We start from the raw sequence: 18,621 nt of genomic DNA on the forward strand, positions 1-18,621 counted from the left end.
CCGCCCGTCCCCCGGGCCGGGCTCCTCCCGCCTTCTCCAGGCGCTGCTCCCACTTCAGGCGGCCCCTGCCAGCTGCAACAGACAAATCGCCGAGGCGGGGGGAGACATTCAGGGCATCAGGATGCTGAAGCCTCAGGGTCCCCATTCCCGAGCCCAACCCGCGCACCGCCTGCGCGTGGCGCAGTTACTTTGGGTAAGTGAAGACTGGTCCACAGCTGGCTGAAAAGCCCAGGCCCCCGGCGGCATCGGTTCCAGCTAACCCCTTGGCCTCCCGGGCGCCGCCTGAAAAAGGCGCTGCAGAAGTCCCCATGTCCTGAGCGGATCTAAACCCCGGGACGAGCTCGCTGGGTGTATTTTTTACTAGCACGAATTGCGCGCAATGCGCGCTCTGACGCCCCAGCTCCCCAGTCTGTCCTCTCCGCCAAGCCGCCGGGCTGGAAGCCCGCCGCGCCATCCCCGGCCGGCTCCGGGCACTGCCACCACCCCTCAGCATCTGACGCCGAGCCCGGCACCAGGAGCCCCGGGCCAGGAAGCTGTCAGGCAGGGGAGGGCCAGCGCCAGCTCTGGACGTTCCGGGACAGCCCCTCACCCCAGTCCCTGTCTCTGCCCTCGGCGCGGCGCAAACGCAAAAGCCTCCGTGGCTGGAGCCCCAGCCGCGGCGGCCGCCCGATCCCTACGGGGACCCTGGCTGCACCCACTGGAGAAGCGGCGGATCCGGCTCCCAGGGCGGCTGCGGCGGCTGTTCCTCGGTCTTGGCCGCGGCAGCCGCTGCCCCGCTCCGCCCGCAGCTGTCCCAGCTGTGGCCGCCTGTCTGCCTGCGGCACCCACAGTCTCTGCCGCCGCTCCTGCGGCCCCCTCCTTTCCCCACCTCTTCAAGTATCGTCTGCGCAGCGGTTTCTCGCGAGAGAAATACTTTTTTAAAAAAAAAGAAAGAAAAAGAAAATGACACCCCCTCCTACATCCCCCTCATCACCACCCCACCCCTCGGCCCCATCCATCCTCCCTTTCCACTCCCCTTTGCCAGCCACCGCCTCGGCGCGGGGGCCTCTCTCGCCCGCAGGATTGGCGCAATGGGAGGAGGCAGAGGTGATCCGGTCCTGCCCAGCCTGGGATTTTGCGTTTTGGGGTGAGGAGTTAAGGGAACGGGAAGAAGTAGAGTAGCGGTTTCTCCCGCTCTGCGGCTGGGAGATCTAGACCCGAGATTAGCCTCTCCCGTGATCTGGGAAGCCCGGCCGGCGCGTGAAGCTGTGCCACCTGTACCAAGAATGCGCGCTGGAGAGGGCAGCTCGGAGGCCCCAGCGCGAAACGAGACGCATCTCGGGCTCCCCGGTGGCCGCCTCACTGCACTTCTGGGGCCGGCACCGAGCAGAGGCCGGACGCCGCCGGGGCAGGGCGAGTCAGGGGGCCCCCGCTGTCGGGCAAGGGCTGATGTGCAGGCGAGGGAGGAGGCATGGTGCTGAGCTTCACTTCAAGCCACCCAGGCTGAACCCAAGATGCCTCAAGAGTCTGAGTGGGATTCCAACCCAGAAGCCTGTGAATGTTGGAACCTGGGATTTGGGGTGGAGGCAGTGAAGGGACGGTCCTCGGGCCCAGGCACAACTAATCCTAGTCTTCTCGTGGAGGACCCTCTTGCGCCTCCCCAGACATTCTATTCTCTCTCTCTCTCATATACATGCAAACACACACACACACCTGCCTCTCCAGGATAAACAGGGCACGGTGACTTTGAAGAAGACAACATTTATGATATCCTTCTATAGGCAAGGCCTCATCATGCCTGCACCCTCTAAGGGTGTAGTAGGGCAGGAAATCGCAATCGATTTCCCTAGGGGAACAGGGCCCTAGGCACTGGAACTGGAGACCCCCAGAAAATCCCCCGTGTAGTAGCCACCAGCTATCAAGACAGAAATAAGAGTTCACCACAAACTAACAGAAATCCTGTGGAAAGGGGTTTTCCTTACCAGCGATTATTTGTGCCCAGGCAATAAAGTATGGGGACCTGGGCAAGTTATTTAACTTCTTTCCAGTTGCAAGATGGCAAGAGTGATGTTGACTACACAGGGTTATAATGGTGATGCTGAGTCTGCTGAAGTGTCATGATACCACGGTCTCAAAGATGAAAACATGGAGCCTATTTAAAGTCATAGCCCTATAAAAATCCTCTTAGCAGATTCATGAATTGAAGCCTTGATCACACACCCAAGACTAAGTAAAGGCAAGCCTCTGTTCAGGATGCATTTACTGAACACCAATTGTGTACCAGTTGGTGCATGGTTGAACCAAGTTCCCGGGTAAGCAAGGCAGAAATGTTTCTCCCCTCACAGAGTAGTCTACAGGGAAAGGCAGATGTGAAACAAATGATGACTCAACTTTTAAATGCCAAGAGAAAGAAGTCCTGGTTGTTCGGAGGACATATAACAGGAGTGCTTGACCTAAGCTGTGGCTGACCAGTGAAGGTTTTCCTAAGGAAGTGATGTTTAACGTAAATCCAAACACATGACTAAACTTCAACTAGGGTAGTAGTTCTCAACCCAGGCTATACAGTAGAATGACCTGGGAACCTGCAAAAAATCGGACACCAGGACTCAACCCCTGGAGCTTCTGATTTAAATAATTTGGAGTGGAGCCATAACACAGGCATTTTTAAAAGACCCCCCAGGTAGGAAGAGGTAAGGGTGGTATTCAGAGTGGGAAAAAAGTCTAGGCAGAGGGACCATGGCTCAAGAGAAATAGTTAGATTGGAGATCTATGGAGGCCCTGTCCTGCCCACCAGTTTTCTGGACTGTTCTGCACCCTCTGGGGAATCCAGAAACTGCCCGTTTTCTCTATATTCCAGCAGCATGTGAGACCCTCCACTCTCTTAGAGCCTCTGCTCAGTGACGTGTTGGACAGCAGCAGCTGAACATAGGGCTTTTCTGAGGTTTTTGCTCATGAAGCAAAGAGCAAACCCTGGTGCCCTGCAAGTCTGAACATTCCAGCATTTCTGAACATGTGTATTACCTCCTACCCTATCCCTAAACTGCTTTCTAGGGTTTCACTTCTAAAGGAGAGATTTAGATTAAATGCTTTCTTTAGGCCTTAGCCCTCTTTTTTTCTCCTTGGTCCCTTCCTCCAGTTAAGACTCTAATCCCTCTTCATGTTAGATGGGAGCCCTAGGTCGTATACTCCCCTTTTTGAGTGATAAGTGTCATGGCTTAACTAAAGAGTTGGAGGAAAAGGGGGAAAAAAGATTTCTAAAAAAAGAGAGATTAGTAAAAGAGATTTCTTTTAAATATGTAAGAAATACACCAACCAGGCAATCAACACACATTAGAGCAGTGTGCTACCAGTAACAAAATTCAGTCACAAATAAAGAATATTATGTATTTTCAATAAGATTTTCTTGATGCCAGATGATTCAGGAGCCACCTCTCTTGAAAACTTATCATACTCTTTGGTCCATGGGGATAGAATTCCCTTATTTCGCCTCTTCATTTAAAAAAACTCCACCAGTCCTAAGAGAATTGGCTCAGGTTCCTCCTGACTTCCAAAGCCAAGCCTTAAAAGACCTAGCAGATTCCTCCTTCAAATTCTTAGCTGCTGCCCTGAAATAGCCATGGCTTTAAGAAGTTCAGGATGAAAAAGTATGTCCCAGCTAATCTGAGACCCTTATCAATTAAATGCAGCTACATATGGGATCAAATTTGACCTTGAGTACAAAATGAAGTAGGGCAAACACTAACAGAATTCTGCCAAGAGAATGCACTGGTCAGAGCAAATACACTTTTCCAACAACACAAGAGATGACTTGGACATCACCACATGGTCAATAACAAAATCAGATTGATTACATTCTTTGCAGCAAAAGATGGAGAAATACTATACAGACAGCAAAAACAAGACCAGGAGCTGACTGTCGTTCAGATCATCACCTCCTTATAGCAAAATTCAGGTTTAAACTAAAGAAAATGGGGACAACCACTCGGCCATTCAGATATGACCTAAATCAAATCCCTCATGATTATACATGGGAGGTGATGAATAGATTCAAGGCCATCAGATCTGGTAGACAGAGTACCTGAAAACTATGGACAGAGGTTCATAACATTGTACAGGAGGCAGTGACCAAACCATCCCAAAGGAAAGAAATGCAAGAATGCAAAGTCATTGTCTGAGGCGGCCTTACAAATAGCTGAGGAAAGAAGAGAAGCAAAAAGCAAGGGAGAAAGGGAAAGGTATACCCAACTAAATGCAGAGTTCCAGAGAATAGCAAGGAAAGACAAGAAGGCCTTCTTCAATGAACAGTGCAAAGAAATAAAGGAAAACAATGGAAGGGGAATGACTAGATATCTCTTCAAGAAAATTGGAGATATCAAGGGAACATTTCATGCAAAGATGGGCACAATAAAGGACAGAAACAGTAAATGCCTAATAGAAGCAGAAGAGATCAAGAGGAGATGGCAAGAATACACAGAAAAACTGTACAAAAAATGTCTTAATGAACCAGATAACCACAATGGTGTGGTCACTCACCTAGAGTCAGACATTCTTGAGTGTGAAGTCAAGTGGGCCTCAGGAAGCACTGCTGCCAATAAAGCTAGTGGAGGTAATGGAATTCCAGCAGTTATTTAAAATCCTAAAAGATGATGCTATTAAAGTGCTGCATTCGATATGTCAGCAAATTTGGAAAAAACAGCAGTGGTCACAGGACTGGAAAAGGTCCATCTTCATCCGAGTTTCCAAGAAGGGCAGTACTAAAGAATGTTCAAACTATCAGAAAATGGCATTCACTTCTCATGCTAGTAAGATTATGCTCAAAATCCTTCAAGATAGGCTTCAGCAGTACTTGAATTGAGAACTTCCACATGTACAAGCTAGGTATAGAAATGGCAGAGGAACCAGAGATCAAATTGACAACATTCGTTGGATCACAGAGAAAGCAAGGGAATTCCAGAAAATATCTACTTCTGTTTCATTGACTAAGCTAAAGCATTTGGCTGTGTGGATCATAACAAACTCTTAAAGAAAATGGAAAACTCTTAAAGAAATGGGAATAACAGACCATAATACCTGTATGATAAAACTATATGCAGGTCAAGAAGCAAAAGTTAGAACCTTATATGGAACAACTGACTGGTTCAAAATTGAGAAAGAAGTACAATAAGGCTCTTTACTGTCACCCTGTTTATTTAACTGATGCTGAGCACATCACACAAAATTCTGGGCTGGATTAGTTACAAGCTGGAATCAAGATTGTGGGGAGATGACCCCACTCAAATGGCAGAAAGCAAAGAGGAACTAAAGAGTCTTGATGAAGGTGAAAGAGGAAAGTGAAAAAGCCAGTTTAAAACTCAATTTTAGAAAAACTAAGATCATGGCATCTGGTCCCATCACTTCATGGCAAATAGAAGGGGAAAAGGTAGAACCAGTGACAGATTTCCTCTTCTTGGGCTCAAATCACTGCGGATGGTGACTGCAGCCATGAAATTAAAAGACGATTGCTTCTTGGAAGGAAAGTTATGACAAACCCAGGCAGTGTATTAAAAAGCAAAGACATCACTTTGCTGACAAAGGTCCATATAGTCAAGGCTATAGTCTTTCCAGTAGTCATGTATGGATGTGAGAGTTGGACCATAAAGAAAGCTGAGAGCCGAAGAATTGATGCATTTGAACTGTGGTGCTGGAGAAAACTCTTGAGAGTCCCTTGGACAGCAAGGAGATCAAACCAGTCAAATCCGAAAGGTACCCTGAATATTCATGGGAAGGACTGAAGCTGAAGCTGAGGCTCCAGTACTTTGGCCACCTAATGCAAAGAGCTGACTCACTGGAAAAGACTCTGATGCTGGGCAAGATTGAAGGCAGAAGGAGAAAAGAGTGACAGAGGATGAGATGGCTGGATGGCATCAATGGACATAAACTTGGGCTAACCCCAGGAGATGGTGAGGGAAAGGGGGGCCTGGCATGCTGCAGTCCACGGGATTGCAAAGAGTTGGTTGGACATGACTTGGTGACTGAACAGCAACAACAACACGTGATCCTAGCAGATCAGCAGAAAAATTGCCCAGTGAATTCACAGAATAAACAAATGGCTCAGTAGGTAAGGAATCTGCCTGCAATGCAGGAGACACAGGAGACAGACACAGGTTCAATCCCTGGGTCAGGAAGATCCCCTGCAGAAGGAAATGGCAACCCACTCTGGTATTCTTGCCTGGAAAATGCCATGGACAGAGGAGCCTGGTGGGTACAGTCCAAAGGGTCACAAAGAGTTGGACACAACAGAGCAACTAAGTAGGCACACACATACACATAATTTTCATTATAGTTTATGCCACTTAATTATTAGGACAGTCTAGTAAACAGGGACAGATAACTAATACAAACTTAAGGGGATATATTTCTGTCTCAGTTTTATAGATGAATAATATCACATTCAGAAATATGAAAAATTTGCTTATTTTCATAGAACCAGAACTAGAGTCAGGGCTGGATTTAAAACAATGCCTTTGACAACAAGTTAAGGGTACTTTTCATTTCATCGCTTCATCCATCTGTCTCAAAATCTCAGTTAAATCTTTGTGGTAGACTGGAGCCACTCCCTGTATCCATAAAACTTCCCTGATGTCTTCTGAGAAGCCAAGGTTTCATCCATGGAGCTTCATTGCAATCTGAACCTATTGCATCCTATTTGAGAGCTCCACGCAGCAGTCACTAAGATCTCCTAGTAAGTGAAAGGATACTAAGAGATGCTATAGTCAACTTCCCTGCCTCTCTGCTTCCATTTCTAGCTCCTCACATCCCCATCACAGAGAACAATTCCGTGTGCATAACAGGGACTCAAAGAATATTGGTTGAATGAACAAACAGATGCATTAACTTACTTTCAAGATGGTGATATGATGGCTACTTCAAAACCTCACCTCAGGCTTCTTTATCACTCTGTGAGTTAAGGAAAGATCAGACAGAGTAACATTGCCTGATTGTGCTTCTGTGTGCATCACTCCCTCTTGGGACATGATATGAATGAATGGGTCTTGGCTTGAAAAAGAACTAAAGGTAGAATTAAGTTGCCTTCTCCTATCTATGAAACAGAAACAGAACCACGAATGTAGAGAATAGACTGGTGGTTGCCAACGGGGAGACAGGTGGGAAAGGGATGGATTGGGAGTTTGGGATTAGCAGATGGAAACTATTCCTTCTTACTAGCAGAGTACCTCCATGTTATATCCCCCCACTTTTTAAAATTATTGTTTATTTATTCACTTAACCATTTTAATTGAAAGCCAGGCACTGTGTGCCAGACATAATGTCAGAAAATAAGGATTCAACCATGAAGAAGATGCCCTTTCTGTCTAGAGGAATTACAAGATCTAGGGCACAGGAAGAGGGCTTTATAGTGACAACTACCATTGATTAAGCCTTGGTTGTGCAGGTACTGTGTTAAGTGGGAGGTTAGTGATATTCTTCCCACTTAGTGTCTTAGATAGTTTAGAGTTTAATTGAGAACAGTCTAAAATTATATAAATCAATGTCTCTTTTATTTGTACATGTTTGTGTCTGTATTTATAGTCAGGATCCTAAGACACTGTAAAATTATGTTTTAGAGAGGGGGAAGGTGAAAAAGAGAAAAAAAAGAAACAGGTAAAAATTTTGCATGCTAGAGAAGGAATAGAATTTTTCATTTTAATTGTTGTATATATAAAACTACCATAATTTGTAAACCAACTATGCTTCAATAAAAAAATAAAATAAAATAATTTTTTTTCATTTTAATCACTTTCAGAAGTTTTGCTTGTTGTAGAAATACTTTAGCTACTAAAGAAAAGTGTTCTTTTAAAAAGTATTTTCCCATAATCCTATCATCCTAACACAACAATTTGTATTTCTTCAGTTCCCCTCCAGTCTTTGACCATATGGTGTATTTTAACATAGTAGAACCAAGGTGTGTATTATAGTTTTGTGCTCTGCTGAACACTCAGCATTTACCCTTTGCATTTTGCAGATGGGGTCCCTGGGTGAGGTTTGCCTAGCTGTACTTCTGGCAGAAAGCATGTACAACTGTTAAATTATGTTATTGAAATAACTTTCATTACCTCAATCCCCCAAAGCAAACAGTTCCTCTCCACCCAAAACAAAACCTCTGGTTCCCAGACTTCATTTCATTTGTGTTTTCCATGAGTTCTGTGACCCACCCTGGTATTCCCTGTCATTTTTTCTACCAGACATAACAGATACCAGCCCAACAGCAGAGGGGAATAAAGAAAAGGCCTGGACAGCAAGAAAGGACATAACATTGTATCCATCTCAAATTAAAAACACATTTCCTCTCAGCTCCATTCAACAGTATTTACTAAACACCAGCTCTGTGCTCCAGACCATGATAGACTCTGCAGAAGCCACCAGCAAGTGTCAGAACTGTGTCCTCCCCGAAGGGCTACACCCTCTCTCAGGAGGGAGGAATTGAGTGCCTGTAGCAGGGGTCAGTGAACTTCCTACAAAGTGACAGATACTAAATATTTTAGGCTTTTGTGGGCCGAGAGGCAAAAGAAAGCAAACTTCCGCAAGCATTTTATTGACCAAAATAAAACTTTATGGACTTTGAATTTGAATTTCATATCATTCTCGCATGAAACAAAATACTATTCCTCAAGCTTTCTCAACAGTTTAAAAATGTAATAACAACTCTGCAAGTGCAAGTCATATAAAAACAGACACTGGGGACATACTTGCTGCACAAGCCATAGTTTGCCAACCCCTGATGAATAAGATAAAAGCAAGCAGAGAAAGTGGCCCCAGCCATTAGTCTTCAAAAATGAGTGGCACCAAAGCAGGAGTCCAGGGAGGAGGGAGCTGGGGTGGGGTGGTCCAGTCAGGAAGCCTTAATGGAAGAGACAGAATCTGAGCAGAGCCTTGAAGGGAGGGTAGGATTTGGCTGCATAGAACTGTCTGGGTAGAACATTCCAGAAGGAAGCAATGAGCATGAGGCAAAGACACAGAGGGAGGAAAGATCATGGGCCAAAGGGGACATAGGAGGTGTTTCCTCATCCTTCACTGTGACATACTTTTAGCTCTCCAAGGCTTCTGTGACACACCCTGGGCTGGGTGTTTACCAAGGGGAGGTGTATCGTGGGCCTGTGGGAGTCGGCCGGTAAATGACTACCATTAATCATATTATATGAATATTTATAATATTCACTACCCCAAACTTGGGAACACTGAGATCCATGAGATTTGTAGGTTAAAACTGATGGAAAATGAACTGGACTATTTTTCTTCATCAGGAGACCTTCTAGTTTTCAATTAGTCACCTATTTTATGGAATTTTTCGGGGGGAATGAGCTTTTTCTCAGAATCTTAATAATATTCTAATCATAACAGGAAAAGCCACATGCCCTAACCCAGATTTTTATGGCCTAATCTGAAAGTTTTAATCATATTAGGAGTGACAAGTAGCTTTGGTTGGTGACATTTATCTTTTTCTACACGTTTTTGTTTTTACTCTCAGTCTGAAGTTTCTCTAAGAAGTTAACAATTTGTAGATAGTAGTAATTAGTGAATACCTTTAAAAAAATGTTCTTGGCTGACTTTATCTATTCCCATGATTTCACCTCCTGCTCATAAAATGCTTCTAACTCCCAGATCTGTATCTGCAGCCCAGATATCTCCCTAGAGCTTCCAACTCAGATGTCCGTGTTCCTGCTGGGTATCTCCACCTAGTCCTCCCTCAGGAATGGTCAGCAGCCTCCAAGATGGCCCCCAATGAGCCCAACCTCCTGGGACTCACACCCCTGGGTAACCCGCTCCCCTTGAGTGTGGGCTGGACCTGGTGAATGGCGGGGCTGATGGGAGGGACATCATTTCCAATATTAAACTACAAAAAGACCCTGGATTCTATCTTGTTCGCCCTTTCTAGCTCTCCTGCCTGCTCAGACTGCTGGAAGCCACCCGCCATGTTCTGAGCTGCCCTGTGAGAGGCCCCATGGCAAGGACCCGAGGGATGTCTCGGGCCGACAGCCATTAAGGACCTAAGGCCCTCAGTCCATCAGTCCTGGATGAACTAAATTCTGCTAACACCCACTTGAGTGAGTTTGGAAGTCTTCAGCTGAGACTGCAACCCCAGCCAACACCTTGATAGCAGCTGTGAGAGACACTGAGCCTGAGGCACTGAGCTAAGCAGTGCCCAAGTGGTGACCCACAGAAACTATGAGATAATAAATGTGTCGTGTTAAAAGTCACTAAATTTTGAGGTAATTTGTTCCACAGAAAGAGATAACAAATCTATCGGCAAACTCTCTAAAGCTGTTCTTTCTTAATTCTCTATTGTAATTGCCAGGGCTACTATGCATTGACTCCGTCTATGCTGAAAACAGGTTTGCAAGAGGTCCTCCTCTTGTGTTTCTTACATCTTCAAAAGCTCACATGCTTTTGCATTGCTAATCACAATCAACATGACTTAGTGGTTTTAAAATTTTGCCCCCTGTGAGTTCCATCTGGAAATCAAGTCATTTGTGCAACATAACATGCTGCAGCTTGAACTTTCTCGGTTTCTGCATGACTCTGCTAGCAATGATATTAATGACATCATTCTGGATATCTTTCCACAGATAATAAACCCCTGGGAAGCATCCAGAGTGATAGAATGGGAGAAGACAGAGTCTGGGAAATGCTAGGAAGCTATGCCTGGAGCTTGAAATTCAACCATGTTTTATGTGAGATGGAACAAGCACAGGGTTAGAAGACAGATGACATGGGTCTGGACTTTGCTATAAATCTGCTGTGTCCTTAGCAAGTCACTTTATTCCTTCAAGAGTCCCTTTCCTCTTCAAGAAAAGGAGGGGTTAGATTTCAGTGAGAAACAGAACCATGAGGGGGTTGCTTCAGGATGCACTAGGGAGTTTATTAAATTTCACGTTCCTGCCCCTAACATGCTCCAGGCTGAGGTGGTAGGACTGAGACAGGCCCTCGAAATCTGTATTTCTAAAATGACCATCTCCCTGAAGCAAATTCTTCTTTGGGAATCCTTAACTACATTCTCTCACAGGAGATTTTAATTCTAGTACTGTAATTACCAAGAAGCTTCCACTATATGCTTATTCTACTTGACATGTACATTATAAAACATACAAAAAACTAATATCCTAAAGGATGATTTTGTATGAGTGTGTGCATGTGTCTTCATTTTCTTTTCTTCCCAAACCCTAATGTGTCTCCTCGCATGGTCACTGGGACCCATACACCTCATTGGGAGAGGCCCCTGGAGACCATGACAGATCTCAGATCTATTGGAACTGAGTGAAGAGGGGCACAGCGGTCCAGCATTGCCAAAGACAAACAGCCAGGCTTGCAAGGGGATTCTTACATTTACACTAGTGCACTGCATTGTATGAGATACTAAGAAGTCAAAGATAATGTTCCAAAAGAATTTACAGACTAGATAAGAATGTGTGTGTGTGTGTGTGTGTGTGTGTGTGTGTGTGTATGCACAGAGTTAGCCCTTCTGGTCCTCACCTGAAAGCCTATCACAACACAGTGTCACATTGTATTAGTCGGTTCATGTTGTTGCAACAAAATACCACAGACTGGGTGGCTTACACAACAGACAGTTGTGTTTCTCACAGTTCTGGTGGCCAGAAGTCCAGGATCAGAGTGCTGGCTGATTCAGTTCCTAGTAAGGGCCACCTTCCTGGTTTGCAGACAGTCTTCTCTCTGAGCCCTCATGTGGCACAGAGTAAGCAATCTCTCTCTCTTCCTCTTCTTATAAAGCCACTAATCCCAACATGGGTGCCCTACCCTCATGACTTCATCTAATCCTAAGAACCTCCCAAGGACCCCATTTCTAAATAATCACAATAAGGATTAGGGCTTCAATATATGAATTTGAGGAGGACATATTCAGTCCATAGCACACAAAAAATGAAGCAGAATCTGACTTCATGAGAAAATACCAATCTTCAGTAAAAGTACTGTCTTTATTGAAGGTCTCTTGAGGAGGTGTAAAGGGAATTTTGTTCTATGCTGCACACAACAAGTCGGTATTGCCAAAACCCTCCCTCAAACTATTTCACTCTTAGCAAATCTCTCAGATCAACTACCCCACCCATCCTCACCCTGGTTCTCTTCCTCTCCTCCCCAGCCCTTTCTCCTAGGATTCTGCAGCCTACCCTCCCAACCCACAGACCTTGTGCAGAGGGAGTTTTCCCTTTTTTCAGCTTCTCCTGTGTGTTCCACAAAAGACAAGGATCAGCCTGCGATTCACTTTCAGTTGAAAGCCGACGCGGGGTCACAGTTATGTCTAACATAACATTTTTAACCCTCTTAACTAAGAAAGTAGAACTAACAAAATAAGTAATATACACTTAAATATCAAGTAGATAAATTCCAGAGAAACCTACTTCTGCTTCATTGACTACACTAAAGCCTTTGATTGTGTGGATCACAACAAACTGCAGCACATTCTGAAAGAGATGGGAATACCAGATCACATTACCTGCCTCCTGAGAAACCTGTATGCAGGTCAAGAGGCAACAGTTAGAACTGGAAGCAGAAATGGAATGATGGACTGGTTCAAAATTGGGAAAGGAGTACATCAAGGCTATATATTGTCACCCTGCTTATTTAACTTATATGCAGAGTGCATCATGTGAAATGTCAGGCTGGGTGAATCACAAGCTGGAATCAAGACTGCCAGGAGAAATATAAGATATCATCTCAGATTTGCAGATGATACCACCCTAATGGCAGAAAGCAAAGAGGAACTAAAGAGCCTCTTGATGAAGGAGAAAGAGGAGAGTGGACAAGCTGGCTTAAAACTCAACATTCTAAAAACAAAGATCATAGCATCTAGTCCCATCACTTCATGCAAATAGATGGGGAAACAATGGAAAGAGTAGCAGAGTTTATTTTCTTGGGCTCAAAAACCACTGCAGATGGTGACTGCAGCCACAAAATTAAAATATGCTTGCTCCTTGGAAGAAAAGCTATGACCAACCTAGACAGCATATTAAAAAGCAGAGACATTACTTTGCCAACAAAGGTCTGTCCAGTCAAAGCTATGGTTTCTCCAGTAGTCATGTATGGATGTGAGAGTTGGACCATAAAAATGGCTAAGAGCCAAAGAATTGATGCTTTCAAATTGTGGTGCTGGAGAAGACTCTTGAGAGTCCCTTGGACAGCAAGGAGATCAAAACCAGTCAATCATAAAGGAAATCAATCTTGAATATTCATTGGAAGGACTGATGCTGAAGCTTAAGCTCCAATACTTTGGCCACCTAATGCGAAAAGCCAATTCACTGGAAAAGACCCTGATGCTGAGAAAAGATTGAGGGTAGGAGGAGAATTGGGTGACAGAGAGTGAGATGGTTGGATGGTATCATCAACTCAAGGGACATGAGCTTAAGCAAACTCCAGGAGATAGTGAAGACAGAGATGCCTGGAGTGCTGAAGTCCATGGGGTTGCAGAGAGTCAGACACAACTTAGCAACTGAACAACAAAAACAAGACAGAGAATCAGGATTCTAAATGTTCAGAAGAGAGACAGAGTGGAGCCAGAGAGGCCATGGAGAAAAGAGGAAGTTACCCAACAGTTGAAAATTAGAAAAACCTTTTACAGATGAGCAGTAGAGCCCACCTCTCCTATGGGAGTGGAGATTCTTATACAAGGGAAGACCAAAGACAAAATATGGAAGTATATTAACATGTTTAGAAAGTGGACAAAACTAGGTGGGCAGCATAAAAGGGAAGGAGAGAAAGACAGGATCAGAAGGTTGGTTGGGGTCAAAAGATTGAGGACTATAGAGAAATACATCTTATTAAAGAACTTAGAGCATGGGAGTAACATAATCTAGAAAATAAATGTTTTGTCACCATGCTGGAAAGACTGAAGAACAGAAACCTTTAAGAAAGGGGGTCAGGAGGCTAATGTAGTCTCTGCGTCTTGGTGATGAGGGTATGCTCCAGGGATGTGAGAACACACTTGAAACAGAATAGAAAAATGACTGTGATTCCTTGGTAGAACCATCACGGCTAGCTGAACAATTGGATGTGGAAAGCAATGGAGAGGGGAAGCCAGGTGACACTGAGACTTGAAGCTGGTTGGATGGGGGTAGTGAACAAAATTGAGGAATGGAGGTGGTGAGAAATTGTGAACACAGAAGGGAAAAGATGGAGAGTTTGATTCTTATTTTACATGGCAATTCTGAAGACACCTAAACCCAGGTGAGTAGCCAGGAGGCAAAGGAGATGCAGGTGGTTGCTTTGGAGAGATCTAGGGTTTAGATTTGTAAGCATCTGTAAGAAATTACATTTACTAGCTAATTAAAATTTGCATTTTCCTAGAGTTGAGAGTTTTGATTGCTAATAAACCTGCAAATAAAAAATAATAATAAAATAAAATAAACCTGGAACAGATAACCCTCTCTTATTAATGAGCATTTGTTCTTTTAGTTTCAGATATATTCTTAGGAAGAGATTCTGAAGGCAAGCAGGGTAATAATTTTGAGTAATTAAGGAGGAAAGGTGGGACACCAGAAGTGGACTCTGCTCCAAGCAGCATCAGGATAAAATAGATCTACACATCTCCATTTGAAAGAGTGATTGGAATCTGGGGAGAAAATTAAGAAACTACATCCATGTATCACACTTACTTCTGGATGATCTGTGAATAAAAAGTATTTATCATGAGAATGATAAATATTATAATTGCATGTGGGACACTCAAATGATATCAATAAAGAAAGCCTTACCAATGTGTTTTAAGAGAAGAGAATTCTTTGTTTAAAACCTATCTATACTATGCAATAATAAATTTACATTTACTTAAGGTTTGAGAGTACATTAGAATTACTCTCTTGGTCAGAAACCTAGAAGTATATTCTTGCTGCTGACTTTAAACCGAAATGCCTTCACCTGATGCTCCAGGCCAGACCTCCAACTTTTTATCACCAAAGGCTTCCTTTATTAATTTTTCACTAGAGACCTATGCTTTGAAAGGTTTTATTCTGTAGTAAGTACAAATATGTATCCATTTCCATTAGCCTAGGTGCCCATCAGCACAAGATAACCATCAGCATTAGAAAGTAGTTTAGGGACTTCCCTGGTGGTCCAGTGGCTAAGACTCCAAGCTCCCAACACAGGGGTCCCAGGTCTGATCCCTGGAAACTAGATCCCACATGCCACAATCAAAGGTCCTGCATGCCACCACTAAGACCTGGCAAAGCCAAATAAATTAAATTTTAGATGGCAAAGATTAAAAACAAAAAAGAAACTAAAGTTGATATCATTGGTTGGGCAGACATATCATGGTTTCTAGGACAGACATTACTAATTTCCTTGGCCCTTAGGGGCCCAGGGAACCCAAGATGCTGGGCATTATTTGGGGCCCTTTCCACATTCACCTCTCTGCCTCTTGGCCCTCATCAAGCCCAATTTCATACCGTCTCTGCAAATCTCTTGCTATTTAACACCCTGTTTTTGCTCAAACTTATCTCACACTCAAAATGTGTTTTCTCTTCCAAAGGGATAATGCTGTTCTCTGCCAAGATCTCTTCTTCTGGACCAATGCACCCATCCCCCAGTTGCTTGGAACATTAACTGCTAACAGCTCACAGCTGGGTCCCTAACTGGACATTGCCCTTGGCCACTTGAAACTGCCTAGCCCAAGGTGACACCCTCTCCCTGACTGCAATCTAGTATTTTCAACACTCTTAAAAGCTTGTTATGGATAGTGTAAGTTCAGCACTCTTCAAGATAAATTGAGAGAAGACACAAAAATTACCATTATCAGGAATTTTTAAAAGGGATATTATTAAAAATTCTACAGACATTAAAAGGTTAAGGAACAGTATGCTGGTATGTTCCAAATTTAGAATGATGGTTGATATCACACCAAGAATCTACAGAATGCACTAAGAATCTATTAAAAAGTGACTGAAACTATAAATTCAGCAAGGATTCAGCACACAACTTTATAAAAATCCATTATAATTCTATTTGCTAGCATTAAAAATTATGTTGAATGGATTTTTAAAAATTTGAAATACTATGATTTAAAAATCATAAATACTATGATATAAAATTTTTAAATACTATGATTGGTTTGACAGAACAAGCTCCTACCAGATTGACTCTTCCACAGATAATAACAATAAATCCTGGAAAAATATATAAAAACAAAACAACAACAACAATAAAATTACCTAAAATACTGGAGTGTGAACAAAAGGAATCAAATTATGGAGGAGAACTGACACCTAAAGAATGAATTTGGCACTGAAGGCATATCCCATTTTTTTATGGCCTTAAGTCTGTGGAGAGGCTGTAACCAGCATTATGTAGGATGCCGACAACTTGAGAGACAATATACAGACTTTAGGACCAAAGAAATAGAGTGCAAAGCTTGAGGCAACACAGCCGCTGGAAAGTGAGAGTGTAAGCCCAAAAAGGAGAACACGTGAGAGGGGGAGCCACAAATTCTGTGTATACATCCATCCCCAATATCTGCTTAACCCTTAAGTTTGTATAGGTGGACAGACTGCCTACAAATCCAGTTAAGGATGTAAGAAGTGAACTGTAATTTGAACTACTGCCAAAAAGACTGAGATAATAGTTTGAGTCCAATAAGGTAATTGCCTCTTAAGAAAACAAAACCACTGCTCTCTTTGGAGAAATATAACAAAATCAAAGTCTTCATAGCTTAAAATTCACAATGTCTAGGATACAATCTAAAATACTAAACATACAAAGAAAAAGAAAAATGCAAGTAATTTCCAGGAGAAAAGACAATCAATGGAGACAAACCCTCAAGCGATTCAGATGTTGGAATTAGCAGACAAACATTTTTAAGGTAGGTATTATAATCCTGATCCATGAAGTAAAGGAAAATATGCCCATAATGAATGAAAAGGTAGGCAAACAAATTATAAATTGATAATATCTGACATTAAAAATACACTGGATGAGCTTAACAGTAGAATTGAGATGATAAAAGTCAGTGAACTTGAGTATTAATCAATAGAAATCATCCAATATGGAAAATATAGGGCTAAAAGAACACAGTAGAAAAAAAATTAACAGCATCTCAAGGACTGATGGGAATACATCAGGGTTTAACACATGTGTATTTGACATTACAGGAGGAGAGAGAGCAGACAGCATAAAAATTTCTGATAATAGTGACCTAAAATTTTCCTATTTGGGGGAAAATCATATATACATATTGAAGATGTTCAGCAAACCCCAAGAATAAACATGAAGAAAACTATGCTGATACTGCTGGAAATCAAAGAGAAACAGAAAATCCTGAAAGGGTACAATGAAATGACATACTACATACAGGGGAACAATGACACAGATCAATGTGAACATCTCATCAGAAACTATGGAGGAAAGAAAAATATGGAATAATACCTTTAGAGAGGTGAAACAAACAGACAAAATATTAGCCCCAAATTCTACATCCAGCAAAAATATCTTGAAGCCTCAATAAAGATATTCTCATTTTAAAAAGATATTTTTATTTAACATACAATCAAAAATAGAAAATAAACTTAATGTGCACAAGACCTATATACTAACTCGTAAAATGCTACAAAAATAATTTAAAGACCTACATAAATGGAGAGATATAACAGTTTACAGATTGAAAGACTCAATATTAAGAAGTCAGTTCTTGCTAAACTGATCTATATATTTGTAACCTATAGATAAATATAATTCCAACTAAAATCCCAGTAGGCTTTTATGCAGGTTGAAAGACTGATTCAAAATTTATAGGTAAAGGACAAAGGACCTAGAATAGCTGGAGCAAGTTTTAGGTTTAGTAATTCTATCAATTGCTAAATATAGGGTATTAAAGTCCCCAACCATAACTGTGGATTCATCTCTCTTCTTTCAACCTAGTGGTAACTAGCACTGCCCTGCGCTGTCTCCTTAACTCCTTTGCTGCTCCATGGGCATGGGCTCAGCTCATGAGACTCTACAGACATTACCCTGATGTGAAAATCAGAGCAGGGATTGGAAGATCACCTTCCTACTCAGCCTTGCTAACAGACTGGGGGGTTGGAGCACACTGTATACATTTTTGAGGGGTTGGAGAGGGTGCTGTGGTTTTTCCATTAGTGTTTGGATGGAGTAGGAAAGATATGGCCCAAAATGTTTTTGTTGTTAGGCCAGCCTTTTTCCCATTCTTTGACAAGGAGAAAGAAGTTATTTGTTATTTGGGAGATTTGGGGGAGCTTTTTGTCTGTGCCTGTTGGCAGTTCTGGGTTGGAGGTTTCTTCAGCTCCCTATTCAAGATATATGAGAGGTTATAGGAAAACTCAGAAACTTATCATCTGTTCTTCCTTAAGTCCTGAAATCTCTAGGCAGCGCATTCTCTTTTTTCCATCTTTCAGAGACTTCCTCTGCTCAAAATTGTGTTTTGGGCAGAGATTTTTATTTGTAAGAAGAATGAGCTAAGAGGGATATGGTTATGCAATCTTGGGTGAACCAGAATTTCCCCCAAACAATTGTGAAACATAAGTCTCAAAGTTACAGGTCTTACACTATTACTTACTGACTAGGTAATCAAAAGAGTGATCAAGACAGTGTGGTACTGGTAAAAGGATATTCCATAGGTCAATGGAATAAACAAGAGAGTCCAGAAGTAGA

This window comes from Dama dama, chromosome 12 (genome assembly GCF_033118175.1).
Source record: "Dama dama isolate Ldn47 chromosome 12, ASM3311817v1, whole genome shotgun sequence".
NCBI classification, from domain to species: Eukaryota; Metazoa; Chordata; class Mammalia; order Artiodactyla; family Cervidae; genus Dama; species Dama dama.